At 42.4% G+C, this 20,445-nt stretch overlaps 1 protein-coding gene across 4 annotated transcripts in view; it reads left to right on the top strand.

Annotated features, from left to right (window-relative positions):
- TBL1X (transducin beta like 1 X-linked) overlaps positions 1-20,445 on the top strand; it is a 160,366-nt gene that overhangs the window by 88,612 nt on the left and 51,309 nt on the right. For all 4 annotated transcript variants that reach the window (XM_066620350.1, XM_066620349.1, XM_066620351.1 and 1 more), the window contains exon 3: positions 14,827-14,934. The gene's annotated coding sequence lies outside the window, so the exon portion shown is untranslated. The remainder of the gene's footprint in view (positions 1-14,826; positions 14,935-20,445) is intronic.

The following is a 20,445-nucleotide window of genomic DNA, read 5'->3' as shown; positions in this document are numbered from 1 at the left end:
GCAAATGCAGGTTCGGAGTTTCTGCGTCCACATAATGGATGGTTCTGTTGTAAGACAGATCCATGTTTGTTTGCTTGCCTCCTCCACCCAGGGTTTATTCATTGGGTGGGTAAAATCTTCCTAAATTATGGGTCATAGAGTTTCTAGTTGCTAAATATCTGAGTTAAAATTCCGTTTCTGCCAGACTGTATCACTAACTAAGGGCTCTAGGATGAGATTGTGTGTGTGTTTTTGTTTTGTTTTAAGCTAGCAAATTTTGAACCATGGACCTTTTTTTCATAATCCAGTCTCTTTAGAGACAACATTCATTCTTGGTATATAATGAGCATATGACATAAAGTGTATCACAGTAGAACCCTATGCATGTATACAGTGGGCCCTCCTTATCTGCAGGCTAATCCGTGGATTCTACCATCTGTGGTTGCCTCCCCACACCTCAGAAGGCCTCAGAACACCTCTTGAACGTGAACCAGTTTGCTGTAGATGGTCATGTCCCAGAAGTGTTCTGAGGTGCTGGAAGGCCTGCAGCTCACTAAGTAGACCTTCCCCAGCCTCAGAACAACTCACAGACATGACTGGAAGTCACATACGCAAACTGGAAGTGGCTTCTGGTCACAGCTGAAAGGTCTTCTGAAGAAGCAATAAGGCACATTGAGTGGACTTTAAAGTATGTGATTGTGGTGTTAGTACCCCAATTCCATCCCAACTCAAGCATTCATGGATTTGGGTATCCACAGGGGGTCCTGGAATGAATCCTCCACAGATACTGAGGACCAACTGTACATGTTTACTCAGGAAAAAGTTCCATTATGTTCAGTTGGGCCTAGACTCAGGTAAGCGTGTATAGGACTGAGGCCTCAGTGTTGTATTGTAGAGGAGTTTTGCAAGCAGAAGATCCCACATTTATCCCCTGGCATTTCCAGGTGGGGCTGGAAAAGACCCCTGAAGAGTCTCTGCCAGTCAGTGTAGATAACATTGGGCAAGACAAAGCAATTGTCTGCCTCAAGGTAAGTTGACTTAGTTGTCCCTGAGCAACATAGAAAAAAATAATTCTGGGAATAAATATGTACAGTTGTGTCCCAGAATCCATGGGAGTTCTGGAGCCCCTGGGGTTAACTGAAACGACAGATACCAGGGAACACCCCCCACCCTACTGAGGCGAGGGGAGCTCTGCTCCTCTGAGGACTCTGAGATACCGCTGCCTGAACGGCCCCTCCTGACCAAGGAATTAAGTCAGATAGAGGTTAAAAGAGAAGATGTTTCAGACCTCATTGATAAATTAAAGATCAATAAGTCACCGGGCCCTGATGGCATCCACCCAAGAGTTATTAAGGAATTGAAGAGTGAAGTTGCTGATCTCTTGACTAAAATATGCAACTTGTCCCTCAAAATGGCCACGGTGCCAGAGGACTGGAGGATAGCAAATGTCACGCTGATTTTTAAAAAGAGGAGAGGGGACCCAGGTAGTTATAGGCCAGTCAGCCTATCATCTATTCCAGGTAAGATGGTGGAATGCCTCATCAAAGATAGAATCTCAAAACACATAGACGAACAGTCCTTGCTGAGGGAGAATCAGCATGGCTTCTGTAAGGGTAAGTCTTGCCTCACGAATCTTATAGAATTCATTGAAAAAGTCAACAGGCATGTGAATGCGGGAGAACCCGTGGACATTATATATCTGGACTTTCAGAAGGCGTTTGACACGGTCCCTCACCAAAGGCTACTGAAAAAACTCCACAGTCAGGGAATTAGAGGGCACTGACTGAGAACTGGTTGAAGACCAGGAAACAGAGAGTGGGTGTCAATGGGCAATTTTCACAATGGAGGAAGGTGAAAAGTGATGTGTCCCAAGGATCTGTCCTGGGTCCAGTGCTTTTCAACCTGTTCATAAATGACCTGGAGACAGGGTTGAGCAGTGAGGTGGCAAAGTTTGCAGACGACACCAAACTTTTCCAAGTGGTGAAGACCAGAAGTGATTGTGAGGAGCTCCAGAAGGATCTCTCCAAACTGGTAGCAGAATGGGCAGCAAAATGGCAGATGTGCTTCAGTGTAAGTAAGTGTAAAGTCATGCACATGGGGGGGGGAATCAAAACTCCACATGTAGGCTAATGGGTTCTGAGCTGTCTGTGACAGATCAGGAGAGAGATCTTGTGGTGGTGGTAGACAGGTCGATGAAAGTGATTTTTTTTTCACCTCTAAGGCTCAGTCTGAGCCCAGGAGAAACCATGGATGGATGTTCCTGGCCTCTGCTGGGCTCAGAGGACTTTCCGGAGGTGAAGGGGGCCCCCAGAGTCTCAATCCACGGATAAGTGAATCTGTAGATACAGTGGTCCCTCTATGAAAGTTGTGCTAGAAAGTTTGACCCTCATGTACATCAATCTTAGTATGTCAGCTTCTGGGTTCTTATATGAAAATGTCAAGGCTCTAGCTGCTTATGACTTACAGCCCAATCCTGAGCTGCATCCCGCCGCATCCTGCACTCCTCAGCCTCGTCCGCTTCTCCCAGGTAAGGGAAGCAGCCCTGCAATGGGGCTACTCACTTTACCTCACTTTATAGGTAAAGGCGCTGAGCCCCACACAAACTCCTTGGATCCGGTGGAACAGAGCTCCACGGGACCCGCCTCCCTCCCTCCCCCGGCACGCCTCCTGCCTGCCCTCTCTGCCCTCCCCATGCCTCCCCCCTCCCTGGAACACCTCCTCCCTGCCCCCCTCTCCGTCCCTGCTTACCGTGCCATGGCTTGCGCTAGCCCAGCGCCGACCAGCGCTGGGCTGGCATGGGCGCTGACCCAGTGGTAAGCCTCACAGTGCTCTCTGGCAGAAAGCCGGAGCACAGGGCTCAGGATTGGGCTCTTAATGCCCTGTATCAAACTTTACCACATAGACGCAGCAGCTGTTAGCTAATTTTACAAGAGGAAAACCTTTTAGTTTTAGTTTATGCTGTTAGTTCTAAAAACGAACTAAAATTAAAAATTTGGTTTAATGACTTTTTGTCTTTGCATCCTGAATTTGGGGATAAACAGGGTTACTTGCTGCCATTTAAAAACTGTAGCACAAAAAGACTTTCAGCTTCTTAAATATTTAAAATGTGCTTGTCTCATTAGGCTTTTTTATTTTTTTTTTTAAAGTCTGAATCATCTTACTGTGCTGGTGATGACACAGTATCCTGTGGAGCCACTTAGATTCATTTCATATGTCCACCATATCCTTCTGTTGTCTGGTCCCATGTTGTACTGGTAACATCTGCAGGGAAGGCTTCACATAGGTAAATGACGTGATTCTTTCTCCATGGCAACACTGATCCAGTGATGTTGTTTACCCAGCCCATGTAGTTCCTCTTTACAGACACTATCGGTGTGGCACAGACCAAAGCAGTTCCAGTGATGCAACAATAGTGTGTTAATTGATCCTTATAATTGAATCGTACAGTCGCTGCATACATGTGAGGAGCCTGTTGTCTATAGTGGCTGACCATTTATTGGAAGGCAACAATTATTTGTCACCACCAATTTCTGTGCAGTAACTGAGAGATGATAAACACTATTTTTAACATTACCCTTCACTTTATCTTTTAAAAGGGCGTTCCCGGTATACACAGATAACTGAAACAGCGGATACCGAATCTGTGGATACCTGGGTGTGCCTGTACTTGAACTGTTGCTTTATACAGCCTCCAGGATGGAGACTGTTTATTGTACAGTGTTCATACTGAGCTTTGAGCATGAGTAAAGGCTACAATAAATAGACTCCACATTTGGAGATATGCGAAGCAACACAAACACACTCCTCTCCAATGTTCAAATTTGTGATAATACAGGTATTATCATTATCGTGATAATTGAAGAAGTGATTGTCGGTTGTCATTTGCTAGAGCAGGGGTGCCCAAACCCTGGCCTGAGGGCCACTTACAGCCCTTGGGGGCTCCTAATCCGGCCCGCGGGAAGGCCCCAGTCTCCAGTGAGCCTCTGGCCCTCCAGAGACTTGCTGGAGCCCTTGCTGGCCCAACTGCTCTCAGCATGAGGACTGCTCGACCTCTCACCTGAGCTGTGGAATGAGGGTTCCCTCCACTACTTGCTGTTTCACGTCTGTGATGCAGCAGTGCCAGTGAAGGAAAGGCTGGCCTTGCTTTGTGCAAGGCCTTTTATAGGCCCTGAGCTACTGTACCTGTTGGCAACCTTCAGTCTTGGAAGACTATGGTATTGCGCTCTGGATGGTGGTTCTGGCATAGCGTCTAGTGTGGCTGAAAAGGCCGATTCGGGAGTGACAATCCCCTCCACACTGGGAGCAAGTGTAGTGTGTCCCTGGTCTGTCTCCCTGACTGTGGGCCTTCCTTCTTTGCCTCTTTGCCTCAGACTGTTAGCCAAGTGTCTCTTCAAACTGGGAAAGGCCATGCTGCACAGCCTGCCTCTAAGCGGGCTGCTCAGAGGCCAGGGTTTCCCACCTGTTGAGGTCCACTCCTAAGGCTTGCAGATGTCCTTGTATCGCAGCTGTGGTCTGCAAGACCTTCATTCATCCATATAATTTCCATCTCTAATAAATTCATTTATGTACATTTATTCAAATTTTAAATGTAAATTAATTCTTTTTTTCTCCAGGCCCCTGACACAGTGTGAGAGAGATGATGTGGCCCTCCTGCAAAAATGTTTGGACACCCCTGTGCTAGAGTGATAGATCATTGCTTTTCAAAAAACATGGGGAAGTCCCAATGAAGGGCTTTTATTTGGCATATGTGGTTATCCAAAAGTGTACATACTCATAAGGAACGTGTACACATGAGTAACTGCAATTGTTGTACTGGTGTACACCATGCGTGAACAAAAGGCATTGCCCCCACCAGCCCCCCCTCCTTAGGACTGAGTATGTAGTTTTTACAGAGCCACTTTTCATTGTGTGATTCCCTCCTCACAGGAAAAAAATTGGTATGTGAACCAACCCTGTAACTCAATTGTTAATGTATTCTTGAATTAGGATCACGTAGAGTCAAATAGAGTGGTTACCCAGTGACTTTCTCTCAGAGTTCAGTTATCCTTCTTTAATGTACATTCAGAAATGTCACCTTTAAAAAATGATGAAATGCTTTGAATCATAACTCTTATTTCCTAGACTTTTAGCCGAGACAAAAGTTAGTGATAAATAATAAAGCTTCCAATGAAAATGTATGCCTCCCTCACATGACTCACTATGGTCAAAACCCAATGCAAACATGTTGTATTGTCTAAGTTGTGTAATTTTTTATTCCCTTTAATTTAAATGCATTGTAAAATTTCTCATGCCCCTGGCAGACACATCTAAGGGATACTATAAATCAGCATACTTCTATTACACTATCTGCATGATGCCAGCTGCAAGATGACTTGCTGACCTAAATGTAATTGTTCCAGCGAAAGACATGGAAAACCAAACACGCTCCAAGTCTCTCCAAAATATTTTAAATCTAGAAAATCATTGCAGAAAATTAGCATCTTCCTATTTAGAATCAAACTAGAATGGAAAGTGTTTGCATTTCCTGTGCATTTCAAAACTTGCTTCTGCAGCAGCTGTAGTCCCACAGCTTTGTCTCTGAGCTCCTATTCTCTTCTTCATGGTAAGCAGATCCACAAGCCCAAGAGCTACTGTAGCAGTCCAATTTCCTCCCAGATTTGACACTGTGTTAAGGAGTGCCATGTATGCATTCTTTGGCCCAGCATATATGGCTTGCCGGTAGCTGCAGCTGCATGCTCGTGGAAGTGTCCCAGGCATCTCGTGTGGGCAATAGGTCTGAGTAGATAGGAAAATATAAGGTTCCAGGAAATTTCTGGGGCCCCTCCTTTGGCTCCTGGGCCCTGTTTTTTGACCCTGGGTCTGGGTACAAATTACCCCCTTTACCCCTCTCTCCTAGGCCCTGACAGGAGGGTCTGGCATGCTGTGGTCCATGGGGTCACAAAGACACAACTTAACAGCTGAACAACAAATCCACGTTGCAATTCCTAATCCTAACCAGTTGTATCAAGAAAAAGGTTCAGTACTGGAAATGTAGACTGAAGACTAATTAGTGTCGTTACCAGGCATGCATACTTGGTAGGCTTCCACTCATTACCCTTGCCACTTAAAACATCCCATTGCACTCTGGTAAATGTTATGAGATGAAACCCAGCTTTCTTCCTTTTTGTGCCCTGTGTTTCCTTTTAATTTATGATGGCATGCTTCCAACATGAAGTTTGCAAAGGTGTAACCAGGTAAGGATTTTATTAGGAAGGAAATAATCAAGCTTAGCTATCATTCAGAGGTGGTTTAAAAAATCACAGTTCCACGAAAAGAAACTTGTGTGTGTGTATGCATGTATGTACATAATACCCCCTCCCCAGATATAAATATGGATGTATAACATAAACATTGATGCAGACACACAAGAAGAAAAACATTTGTGAGTGTCTGGAAATAGTCCTTCCAGAATGTTTGTCTTATTGGCTCATAAAAGTTTTGTATTTTCTTCTGATAATTTGTGTGCATTAAGAAAGTAATTATTTTCTGGGTGGCTTTTCTAAAATGTATCTGGCCAGGTATGTTATCAAGGAAAAAAGGTGTATGTCTCATTTGTTATTGTTTACCTTCTCTAATTGATGCAATTGTAAAACTGCATTAATGGCAAGCTGGCATTTTGACTTCAGCAGTAATAATGGAATAAGGCCCCTATTACCAATGATTCAGTCATCTGTCAGCCTGATAAATGGATTAGTGTAAGAGGTATTCCAGTGGGGAAATGTAGCCCATAGGGCTTCCAGCTAATTATATTTAAGTTGTTTAGTACTGCTGGGAAGCAGCATCCAGGCAATTGCTGAAAGCTTTGATGCAATGTGCCCCATTAGAGTTTGTGTTCAGAAACTCATTACCCTTTCAGGCTTGTGTTAGATGGATTCTAGGAAGCTGACATGAAATGGAAAGCAGCAATAAATAGCCATGGAAACATTATAATTCAGCTTCCAATCCATTTTCCTGATTCAGCAACTGTTGGTCTGTGTGATTTTATTCCATACCTACATGGAAGGCATAATTACACTTTGATATGTTATCTCTAAACAAGAATACAATTTGATCTTTATAAATTAAAATTTAGAGTGGAGTGTGCATGCATTTTAGCCGTTCTCAACTGGCACCAGCAGCACAAAATACCTTTTCTAAGTTAACCATGGTGGTAACCTGACCAATTGTCTTACTAAGTGTCTGGCCTTGCAACCATTATCTGTGCTGGAAGACACCCTGAATTTGACTAACTGTAGTGCACTTTGGGCAGGGCTCTCCTTTAAAACCACTTAGAAGTTACAGCTAGTTCAGGATGCAGCACTTCCCAATAGCCAGAGACAGCATATTACACTACTTGTTATAATGTTTGATTCCCGGTAAAATTCACTTAGTTTCTACTCATCCTCACTGTGTGAGTTGCACCTTGGTTGCTCTTTTATGCACACACGGGTCTTGTTCAAACACAACAACAAATCATGGTTTTCTGTTACCCACGCATGCTGCGGCTCATGCATCCCTGCCTCCTTTGCACATGAGGTGTGCTAACTAGGAGCTTCCATCCATGATTTGCGACAAAATTGTCTACCATTTTGTCCAAAGTGGCAAACTGTGGTTTGTGCAGACTTCATTTTATTCAACCATAACTGCTTTAGTTAATTGTGCTAATCCTTGTGAATGGATGCTTACATTATTTTTGACTGTAATTTTGACCAATTAAATTGGTATTTTTTATTTTAAGATGATATAGATTGGGCTTTTGTCTGGTGCCTGATAAAATTGTTGAAGAGTGAGTGAGTGAGAAGTGTACAAGATAGCAGTTCTTGGGCAGGTAGGACTTTTCTATTAATTTTGAGTTATTCGGTGATCATAGAGGCCTGTGAATTAGCTGTTGCCGTAGTGGCTGACAGCCCAATCCTAACTAATGTTTATGACAATGGAACAGAGGTTCCATTGCCACAAATGGTCATATGGTAGCATGTGCAGCAGGCCATCAGTGGCTATTTTGGAGCTGCCTCCACAAACATCACCAGTGTTGGTAGCTCCACTGTCATAGCCAACAACCCATGGGAGCAAAGGTGAACCAGTGTGAAGCTGGGCAATTGGAGGAACTGGGGAGTGTCTGGGCAGAGAGGGGGTGGGAGGCACATTGGGAAAGGAAAGGTGGATCCTGGCGGTGGCAACTGCTGCTGGAATTCTATTCCTGTTCCTTCTCCCCTCCCTTAGGGCACAATCCTGAGATGCCCTTGGGCTAGTGCAAGTCCCTTGCGCCGGCCCAGGAGGGTTGCAAATGTGCCATAAGGCATGTTTGCATCTCCTTGTGAATCGGTTAGGCTGGTGCATGGAGCCTTGCGTTGGCTGAGCTTGGCCAATGCAAGGGTCTGGGGTGGGCAGGGAGGAGGTGGGAGGGAGGGGCTCTGGGGCAGGGGGAGGGTGGGCAGTGGACATCCCCGGGGCAGACGGGGGAGGAGTGGGAGGTGGGGCTGGCATCTGGCAGTTATGCCAGATCCCAACCCCATCTTGGACTTGCGCCATCTCAGGAAGTGGTGCAAGTCCAAGGAAACCCATAGGGGCTGCAGTGGCTTACCCAGGGGTAAGGGGGAAAGTTTCCTCTTACCTTTGGCTGAGCCACTGTGGTGCCCTATCATGCACTGGATACAGCACGAGCCTTCTGGCTTGCCTGCTCCAGTGCAAGATAGGATTGCACCCTTACTCTCCTTGGACTTAGGCCAGCGAAATATCTAGTGTAAATTCATGGAGGCTTACTCAGAGGTAAGAGAACCTTATCATGAGGAGACCTCTATGATTTCTCCCCCACTGCAGGATGCAGCACACATCCCATTGGCAAAAGCTGCATCGATGGGGGGGGGGAGTTAATTAGGGTTGTGCTCAGACAAATGACTTGCCCTTTCTGCTTCATCCCAGAAACAAAGAGCAGGTGTAGTTAGCATTTTGATGCCAGGATGGATGACACCTGGAGAATCCTTCCCTGATTTCTCTTGCCAGCACACCCTCACAGCCACCAGAGACCTTCCTCTGTGTCTGTGTGTGAGGTTTTTTTAATGGAGCAAAATATTCCTGTTACAGAGAGACAATAGTCATTTGGTTTGAGAATTACTGTCTGCATTCATTGTGCTTGTTTTATTGAATATTGTTTTATTGATTCTTCTTGTGGCTGCAGATGCCTTTTTACTCGTCATCTGCTACTTTATGTCCTCTAGGAAACAATGAGAATGCAAGCTGTAAAAAATTAAGTGTGGCAGGGTACAATTGCCAAATTGGCAAATATACCTGTGAACATCCCTAAGACTCTGCAGATCCCAGTTTGTAGATTTGATGTGTGTTACGGGCTAGCTTGTGTAGTGTTTGGTGCATGTATAGCAGCTGAAGACATGGTTTGCAACACAGAAAGGTTCTTGCCTTTCTGGTGCCACATTTAAGTTGGATATAGGTCAGCCATGGAATCTTCAATAAACCTGCAGTAAACAGCAAGGTGGCAAATAGTACCTGCACATGTTTGTCTTTCCACCTGTTTTCACTGCTGCTGAGCAACATCTACTGCTATTTCAGTACCCAGAATGTTTGTACTGGACCTTTGACACTGACATTTTGTAGCAATGTGCTGTGTCTACATGGATGGAAAAACACAATGCAGTTGTAAAGTGGCTGTGCTCACCACATTTCTCTCTGTCTGTCTCCTGGCCTTAAAGCATTTTTGGGGAGAAAACATCTTGGTTTTAATCTTCAGCTTTAATGGCAGATTTATTGATGATATGCTACAGTGTGCCATGCATTCTGATATATTCATGCAAGAATTATAGACTATCCCATAAGGAATGTTTAGTAATATTAAAGCTGTTCATCACTGCAGAAGAGTTCAAAATATTTCTGTAGTGTGTATGTCCTTGGTTTTCAGAAACTGGGCATGTTGTTTCTTTTGTGTTTTTCCCCCCATAGAACTAGTAGTGACCTGTTTGTGATTAAATCAGCTAGGTACAGAGCTCAGGATGGATCCAAGGGGGGGCCATGGTAGCGTGCCCCCCCCAAACTGTTGTGCCAGCAAGGAAGGGTGCCTGCTGGGATTAGGAGCAGCCCAAGCATTGCTGGGAGTCCAGGTCTACCCGCCTAGAAGAAGCAACTCCAGAGGCCAGTCAGAATGGGAGCCCAGGTCTACCTAGTAGGTAGATTTGGGCTCCCAAGTTTGGGCAGGAGCCCAGGTCTACCTAGCAAACCTCGGCAGGAGGCCAAAGTTCAACCTGGAGTCCAGGTCTGCTCTCCTGGTTGACCTGAGTTACGGTAGTACTCATGCCCCCCCCCCCCCCGAAACACAAACACTGGATCCGCCCCTGATGGAGCTGTGGTTACTGTTCTGATAGTATTTCCTCTTGTAGAGATACACAGCTTTCCTTATCAGTGATGACTCTAGCTTTTGTGGCTGATGCACATGCGTATGCCAGTTAATCTCTCATGGTATCTGGGAACCAGCAAACAGAAGTGAATTTTCATTCAGCCCTCCACATTCAACTTATAGTGACAGTGGTGGTGGGCTCACACCCATCTGTACCCTGGTTTCCAGTTCACTTTCATGGCTGGGCACCCAAAGGGATACTTACCAGAAGGCAGTAAGGAGCAAGCAGTAGCAGTGGGCCACCCTCTTTCTTTCCCCTAGCACTGTTTAACAATTTCTAGGTGACTTACCCCAAAGTGATGTTGGGGGACAGAATATATGGGAATTGTAAAATGGAACTGGGAGAAGACAGACCACTGCTGTCGCATTTCCTGGTGTCACCACATCGATCATGGATTACCCGGAAGAGGTAGGGAGCAGCAGTGCAGCAAAAGACCATCACTGCCAGGCATGTTTGTGGGCTCTTGCCCACACCCCAACCCCCATAAGCATGCATTCTCACAGCTCAGAGTAAGCATCAAGACAAGGCTATCAATGTCACCTTGCAATTGGGAAGCTTCTTGATCCAAGTGAATGGATGAATTAATCAGGGATGAGGTCCTGTTAGTACAGTACCTTGGATCCAGAAGCTTAGGAGTAGCAGTAGTAGGTTGAAATACTGCATCCATGCCAGGCTACATGCACATTCCTAAATTTTCTGTCTGCTATCTGTGCCTTTTTTGTCCCCTTAAGCACATGGCTGGTAGTTGTCTTATAGTCTTGACAAAATTCCTTCACACAGGCACAATAAATAAATTTAGCAGTCAAAGTCAGTTTCTTTGTCCTCCATCTGTGGTCACATTTTCACAGGTACAAGAGACAGAGAAAGGCTTGATGAGGCATTGGCACATAAAACAGCTAGATTGGCCAGTGCTTTATGTATCACAAAACGTGCTCCATGTGCCTTATGTGAGCCCATGTTGTTACCTCTCTCTTGTTCCAGTCAAGGAGAACAATTGATACATGGCAGCACACTTCAGTGCACAGCCTAGGGAAGATAACAGGCTCTAGATAGAAGGGTCAATAGAGCTTCCCCAAAATGACTTTCCTTTTTGCCTCTTCTGTTGTACAAGCTAGTTCCAAATATCCAGCTCTGACTTGAACATTTCCAGAGAAATTCAGTTCCTGGTTCTGAAGAGGTTCTTGTATAACCCCCTTTTGACACTAAATTGGTTCTGAGCCATCCTATAATGGAGGCTCATGAGCAAGTTTTGTGATGCATAAAGTATTGGGCAAACTGACAGTTTTACATGTCAGATGATGCATCAGCCATCATAATTTGCTACCATAATTACTACTTATATGTATTATGAATAAATCCTATGAAATAGTCAATCAGAGGACTTTTTTGTGATGTGTCATAGTGGTATCTAATATAGCTGAAGCATTTCCAGGTTGGCAGTTACATTTTTTTTCAGTTGGCAGTGAAAGGAAAGATAAAAGGGCAACAAAATAAACTTACATTGAGCATGATGTTGCCTTGTGGAGTACAATGTGACATCTTAATTAAGTGTTATTTTAAAATGTTGCAATGATAGAAGATAACAATTACTTTTTTTTAATGGAAATTCAAAATAAATAGGAGAGTTTAAACAGGTTGTAGGTTTGGAGGTTGTATTTAATGTACAATCATGCAATATAGAAAAGAAATACATAGGACCAGTAAGGATATTTATTTTTATTTTGTTTTATGTATTTGAATAAATTAATAAACCCTGCCAATAATGATAATATTAAATAGCTGAAGGTGATTCTCTGCCTAGTATTTATTCTGTTATGCTGGCAATTTTATTTCATATGTGCCAAATCATGGTAAGCTATGGTAAATTAATGAACCATGCCAGAGAAGCAGTTAGTCTGCTGCTGTGGCATCACTAGGGCAGCGCAGGAGGTGTGGGCTGTACCGGGTGACACCATGGGGGGAGGGGTGACATGAAAAAGCCTTGTTGGCCCACTTCCTCTTTCCAGCAGCTGTGGCTTCAAAAAAGGGCCCTACACCTTTCCATCTTTTGTGTCCTTTGTGCCACCTCTTCCTGCTTCCCCCTGAACAGTCTTCTGCAGGCCGAAAGCTAGACTGGGGCTGCCCTGCCATGTCTGTGCTCTGCCAGGCTTTCTTGTGGCTTGATGCACACAGGAACTGCCCTATGTGTCTATGTGTCTGTGCTCTGCTGGCCTCTCCCAAGAAGCTGGCAAAGGAGAGTGCACTCCTGCAGCTTACAGGGCCTCCTGGCCTTGTGCAAGCTCCAGCAATGGGGCCTCAGTCAGCATGCTGCTGCAGGAGTGCAAGATCTGCTAGTGTGCTTCCTTGCCGGTTCACTGAGAGGCAAGAGGTGTGAGCTCTCGCAGCTCCTGGCCGGCTTCTCCAGGTTCATCCAGCTGCTGTGCTGTGCTTGAGTGTGCTGCATGACCAGTAAACCTGCGCTTTTAAACAGCATTTTAAACTAAAATGTCATTAAAATATGGAAGTGCAATATTAACCTCATTGCAAGAGTTCATCAGGGACCATGAATAATATCAGTGAATAGGAGAATGAACAGAACAGGGTTTCACACACATTGATTTGCTACTTTTTTCTCTCCCCATTTTTTTTCCAATTTAAATTTTATGGATAGGATGTAAAACAGGGAAAGTTATGATAGCTATTGTCTCATGCTTTTTTGAAAGCTTCTAGCATAACTGCCAAATTCTGGAAAAAGATTGTAAAACTATCATAGAAACACAGTGGGTCCATGGGATGCTTTCTTTTATCTTAATACTTTATTTTTTTATTGCTGAATTTATGAAACACAAACTGGAGGGATAAAAACTATGAAATGATGTTCTGATTGGTATTTGGGAGGTCATACAACATATGGAGAATGTTCCAAAGTCAAAACTATTTTTAAACAAGTTTTACCAAAAGACACAACAAAAATGTCTAATATTAGGAACATAGCAAGCTGTCTTAATTAAGTAGTATACTATCTCTGAAGAACTTTTGCAATGTGGCTATTACTGCATTTCTGTATTTTAATGACATTTTAGTTAAAAATATTGTTAAAAATCATGTGTTATGAGTCACGCACCACAATCCTAAATGCTTGCTTCCTTAAGTTAGTTGGGTCACTGGTCACTGGTGTTACTGGTCACTGGTCAACTTCCTTAAGTTAGTTGGGTCACTGGTTTGCCTAACTCAGTATTGTCAACACCATCCAACAGCAGTTCTTCAGGGTTTCAGGTAGGATTCTTTCTCTGCACCTCCTGAAGGTGCTGGAACTTGAATCTGGGATCTTCTTCTTTCAAAACCACTCTCTACAACTCTTCCCCATTTGAATATTGCAGCAGGTTGCTCTGCTGTGTTGGGATTTTGTGGTAAATATCTTCTACTCTTGTGAAAAGGAAAGCTATTCCAGAATCCAACTGTGGTGTTAATTTCTCATTGTACTATGAGACCTAAAATATGATCAAGAGGGAATAAGATATGTGATGATATGGGTTGCCTTATTAGTATGCTTTTCTCACTTCCAACTAACATGAGAACTGGTAAAATTCTGGGCAGCAGATTAAGATGATCCATAATGCTTGTAAAGATAGATTTAGATGGGCAACTGAGAGTTGGACCTGAAGTGGAGACACCGGGCAGCAACAATTCATGTGAATGTGCTGACCTCATTGCCTTCTGGTTCACCCCATCCTTTTCAAATAATATTCAGCCCAGTCCTTCTTTCATTATATTGATGAATAGATGCACATATGCAGCTTTTATTAAGTAAGTTCAATCTAGCTATCCGTCTGGCCTCGTACAGTCTACTCTCAATGACAGTACCTCTAAAAAGACTCAGGCAGAGGTCTTTCCCCCCCTTACTACCCACATTTCTTTCAACTAGATAGCCTGGGTATTGAACGTAGAAGACATTGCTTGTCAAGCCACTCTTCTTGGCCTCTCTCTGTTGAACCTTTGCCATATGCTGCCTTCCTGCATTGTCAGGTATTAGTAGAAGGTGTGAACCACCTAAGGGAAGTCCACACTGCTATTCTTTTACAAGCCAGTGTTGCTTTTCAGAAGACATGTGGAAGGAGCCTTTCTAGGCTTTACCATAATACCCTATTGATGTGCAACCAAGTCATGGCTTGTATGGCACTAGGATAATGTAAGAAGTGAACAAGAGATACAGAGTGTTTGTCTCGCCACTTCGCTGTGTTAGTATTTTGCAGGTAGGATCATGGCTTTGATCCTCCATGGCCACACTGTTGAGAGGAATTTATGAATGTGTAAGTTTTTTTTAATGCCCCTTGGGCAACTGGATGATATGGGTAATGGCTGGTATATTGAAGAAGAAAGTGGCTATATTCTTATCTTTTAATGCAAACTTGATCTGACTGACAGTGGGATCCTTTCATTCCAGATTTCTCCACTGTCAAATGTAAAGATCTCCATGGTAACTCAAACCCCCAGCCTCTTCTTAGCAGCCTGCAAGAAGCAGTCTTCAACAGCTCAGAGGTCTTGCGACTAGGTAAGCAGAAGAAGAGTTGGAACTGTGTTAGAATGTGCTTTTCTGCACTTTTTCTTGACCGCTTACATGCCTATGTCAGCTAACTTTTTCAGTTTTTAAGCATGCTAAATTGTGACAATTGCTATCTCTGAGACTATTATAAAAACAAACATCATCAATAAAAGAGAATCTGATTGCTCTTAAAAATTGAGACAATGGAACTGAAAAATTAAATGGCTAGCATTATATATATTCTGGCAATGAAGTGATTCTGTTATTGTTCAATCTTCTGTTCAATCTTCTGAAGTATGTTAGGTAATAGGTTTTGTTTTTTAAATATCTTTCCTTGCTGCATACAAGTAAGTTGTGTGTAATTAGTGTGCAATTTTTCTTGCCCAATGTTTTGTACTTGGGTATAGGTAACCAAATATAAAATGCAAATGCTGCATTAGCTGTGAAGCACATGCATGTATTTCTTGCTCCTTTTCACTTTAAAATACATAGAAAAGGGGGAATAGTATTGGCTAAAGGAAAAAGTAGCTTATAAGAGCACATGTCTCTCTTACAGTTGATATAGCGCATGTGTATATTGTACTTGGTATCTGTACCTGAGTCCAAAATATTTTGTGAGAAGCCACTTTGATACCGTTTCACAGCTATCAGGCCATGTATTTGACTGATTTTTCAAGTGCAAAGGAAAGGTGGTGACCATATTGTTTTGGGGATATAATATCAAATTGCCTTCATGTCAACAAAGTTCATAAACATTGCGTGCCTGACAAGAGTCTAGGGTATAAGTAGTCAGTTCAGGACGTGGTGAAATTTGGGCTTGATATATTGTTCTAGTCTTCAGCTGAGTAGGTAAGATGAAAATGAACAAACATCTGAAGCAATAGAATAAGGTTTCTCCTAAATATTGGGACACAATAATGCCTTTTTAACTTTCCCAGTGGGGAAAGTGTCTTTTTATTTTTGTGCAAACTCCTATTTACATCAGTGTCGGGAAATTTTGTTTTTTCATGTTGACTGTCTCTGGTTCTTAATGCTGTTGGTGAATATCTGATTTCTAGGTTTTTACTCTAGATCTGATAAACAGAATAATCTCTCGTATTTTTATTTTTATCATATTTTTATCAAGGCATCTTAAAATAGTTTTTCTTTTTCTCACATAAGAATATTGAATTTCTCAAATTGTTAAAGTTCATGTGTTTTAACAATCGCTTAATTAAAGAAAGAGAAGAACCCTGACTAGGCAAACATTGTGAAGATACTGTCCATGCAATGCTGGAGAGAGAGACTATGCCAGCTAAGCACTGCCTCTGCCTCCTATGCATGCCGTGTTTGTCTGCACTGAAAAATACTGTGTCCGAAGGGCCTCCTTCCTGTGATCTGGGCTGCTGATTGCCCAGCATTCCAAAGGCGCAGTGTTTGTTAGTGCAGACAAATCCTATATACTGTAGGGTGGGTGTGCTTTTGGGGCCCCCTCAACATTGCATGGACACTGTGTTCATTTGATATTTGTCCAAAAAGAGCTGAGGTGCAAGCTAATTGGTGTTTCTGTTGGAATAGTTTATCTTCTAAGCACAATCCAACTTAATACTTTGTGATATAAAGAAAGCTTAGCACAGAAATGTGTCAACCGGAAGTACAAAGGACTGCTAAAAATCATAGTGGGCTTTGAGTAGCAAGCACTGTGCCCTGTTCTTCATGAATAACACATTCTTTCTCTGTCCTTCATGGATGATTTCAGTTTGTAAAGTAGTATTTGGGCATTTGATAGCTTTGCATAAGGTATGAGGTGGTGCGTTTGTATATTCGTGTCATGGTATGTTTTTATAGGATTGGTTTAATTTAAATTTGTAGTGGCAAAGAACATAAGGGCAATTCTAGACTATATCAACAGAACAGTGGCCCCTCACTTTACAATTGGTTCACTTTACATTTAAGTCACTTTACAATAGACTTTCCTGAATAAAACAAACTTCAGTATCATTTATCAACATCATTATTTATTAAACAACAGCATTGTAACAAAGCCATCTTGATCAATGTGCAATAGAACAGCCAGACCAGTATGCGTTAAACTTGTTGAGACTAGGGACCATTTTTATACTTAGTAAATCTTATTCTTGCACAGGCCTGAGTAATTGATTCCTATGCAAAGCAATTTCAAGACTCACAATGGAAATTAGACAAATTTTAGGTAAATACAGGAAACCAGTTTACCACGTGGTAAAGGCAGTAGCATCATTAGGTGGGTGTGGGCTGCACTGGGTGATGCGCACGGGGGTGGGGTTTTGACACCACTACAGGCCAAATTTTTTTAATCTTGGTATTTTTGAATAAGGCAATCATGTTATATATTGTTCAATGCATAATTTCATGCAGAATGCAATGAAACAAACTGCGTTGAAATATCTCTATTCTATCAAATGTTATAGTAAAAAAAACTAATGGGGTGGGGCAGTGGTGCACCACCACACCAACTGCTTGGGGCGTCGCCCCACCCACTGCATGGGAGGAGTCCATCATGGTGACATGCTGGCCTCCCATGCTGGGTGATGGCAAACCCTAGGGACACCACTGGGTAAAGGGTTAGCTGTTTGCTCATCTTTTTAAGAATGCTACAATTTGATAAAGATTTTTCTTATGAGAGCCATAGTAGCCTTAGCTCAGAATGATAATGCTGTAAGTGATGCTTTAAAAATGAATATACATACCAACAGAATCTTTGTTAATACTGTGTCCATTTGTCTCCTTCCATATAGAAGTTGCTTTCAATTCGTTTTCTTGCTAAGTCTACAATAGGTGGTCTTGCTGTTTTATTTTTTGGAGCAGACCTACTTTTAAAAGGGTTTGTTCTCATTTCAGCTTCAACTTCCTTTGAAGTAACAAACTATGATAATTAACCCTCCTCAAAAAAGAAGTGTATACTATACAGTATATGGGGAGATGGTGCATGTGGTTATGGATTTTTCATGTATGGGCAAGTGAAGTAATGATAATTTATAGTAGAGATTTTGTAATCTTTCACCTCTGATCCATGGTCAGAGGTTAAAGCCTTCCTACTTCTGTCTTCCATTAGAATGGATTTACTGGAGATATGGAAAGGGATGGAGAAGATATGATAACCTAATCTGAACCTACTTCATCCTATGAATTTGACCTGGATTTATGCTGTGCCATGCCAATTGTTGTATTTTCTGATGAAATTTAAATGAGTCTTACATTTGGGAATGGGGAGAGTAGCTGATGCTTGCAATGCCTACATTTGGGGAGTGTCAGAAGGAGTAGTGATGCCCTAGACATGGAAAATTATTTCCAGCGCTGACATAAGGGCAATGCTGCTCTGAGGTAAGGGAACAAACATTCCCTTACTTTGAGGAGGCCTCTGTGAGTGCCACCCAACTGCAGAATGCAGCACACGTCCCATTGGCCAGTGCTGGAAAGTACTATGCCAGTGCTGGAAAGTACTGACATAAGGGGTTAGGATTGTGCTGTAAATTGTACAAATGTTAGCATCTTTCCAAATGAGACATTCTATGCAGCCAGATTAAAGTTCCTTTTTTTAAAAGAAGCTTTTTTTAAAAAAAACAACAAGATATATATACTAGAATAAAAACAATGGTGTAGTTGATGATTAGCAATATGAGGGTTTTTTTCTGTTGTGGTAAACTGGATTAAGAAACCAGTTTATACATGGTTCACCATTCTGTGCACCCATTTATGTATTTCTGCCATCTTTTAGCATAATTCTTGTGCTGGATTTTTCCCTATTCATATTTTGTTTACTATTTTTTTCCTGCATTGAAATACAATGCATTACTTTTGTGGGCCTAAGCAATGTAAATGTTGTTGAGTTAAACCCGTTAAACCGTTCCTGTGAATTGTGAATAAGTGTAGGTTCTGGTAGGCAAACTCCCATGCTGATAACCCCTGCGAAGGATAGCATGCCCATTAAACAACACTGCTAGTATCAAGTGTTGATTATTCTCACCATATAGCAATGATTTTTTAAAAAAATCATTGTTTTATTGCACATTGTACTTCTGATTTGTGTAAATGATCCTCGTTTGATGCGAACAACCAAGCCACCCAAGGATGAGAGCGTTCACCCGGGACAGTCTGTATAATTGCTCTGCCCCAAAAGAATTTGATTGCCTTTCACAATATAAGAAAGTTAATTATTTGACAGTTAGCACAATAATTGCCTGGTTAAGCAGGTAGCTGCTAAAAAATGTGGTCTAAAATATTAAAGCTGATGAGCATTTAAATAGGTTTTGACTTGACTGAGTGATTCTTTGGTTTAAACAGAGGTGGATGAAGTAGCGTACAACATATTGCTCTAAAAACAATTTATATTATTAATAATTATTCAGTCCTGGGTTGTTTTAAATTCTTAGGATACTTGCGGTCAACTTGAGTTGACTTCTTTGAGTTGAGTTGACTTGAGTTGAGTTCTTATTGGTGACTCTTTCACCCTCTCCCTATCCCTTCCTTAGCCCCCCCACAACTCTCCTCCATATTTCACATTCAGTAATGGGCGGTGCAGTTCAGAGATCAAGGCGTCAGATTATCTAGTTCCTGATCCTTTTGCCCAGAGCATGTCAGCCACCCACAGTGCTAATTAACAGGTGTCACAGATAGGTTTAATGGCAAAGATGACTGCTGTGTCTGTGCCCTCCCTTATTCCACAGCTGTCATAAAGACTTGCCAGATTCCTCAAGGCTGCATGGCAGATTGAGAATATGGAAGTGACCATGGACTGTTGCAATGTATGTGGGTTAATGTTTCTAATCACCTCAAATATGTTATGACAAATGGACCAGGAGACTACTTTAGAATTTATTTATGTTGTAATATTCTTGGAGAACTGTATTATTTTATGCTGCATTGTCTTGGCATAACATGTGAATGGAAGACTGGAGCAGATTTTGTTTCATGTGAATTTAGGATCCTATTGCACTTCTCACTAACAATGTAAGAACAATAGAGTTGAGAACTTTCTTTTGCTTCACATTTACTTTACATTTTAGTTGCAACTGTTTTGTGTTTCTTCGTTTTGAAGGAGGCGAAATGCTTTAATGATCCATTTACAAATGCACTGAAGTCTAATATGACCCTAACAGGCTTTCAATTCTGCTGGAAACAAATCCTATCATTGTGGTGGTTCCCTGGGAGAAAGGAAAGGCTTATAAGATTCTTAGTGAGTCTGATGTGGCTGTTTCAAAGGCTGTGTGTAAGGAAAGAGAAAGCAGGTGGGAGATGTACAGTTGGCAGGCCTTCAATAAGAGTTGTCAAACTTTGGAGCAAACAGGGCAGGTAGAGGACTAAGTTAACTGAGGTTGGTGGGATTGCTGATTGGGTGGTCTAAGGAGAAAAAAAAATAGGCTCTGGAACTCACTTTGGAGAGAGCATGAATGGATGGTTGTCCTCACAAACTGTTATTACGGCTGGGAAGTCCAGCATGAGTGGAGCTGGAAGAATGATTGAGACAGTTCCCTGTGAGTTGCATCCTATATAAAGTACGGT

Source organism: Tiliqua scincoides, chromosome 3 (genome assembly GCF_035046505.1).
Source record: "Tiliqua scincoides isolate rTilSci1 chromosome 3, rTilSci1.hap2, whole genome shotgun sequence".
In the NCBI taxonomy this organism is placed as follows: domain Eukaryota; kingdom Metazoa; phylum Chordata; class Lepidosauria; order Squamata; family Scincidae; genus Tiliqua; species Tiliqua scincoides.
This window is presented reverse-complemented; position numbering and strand designations above follow the sequence as displayed.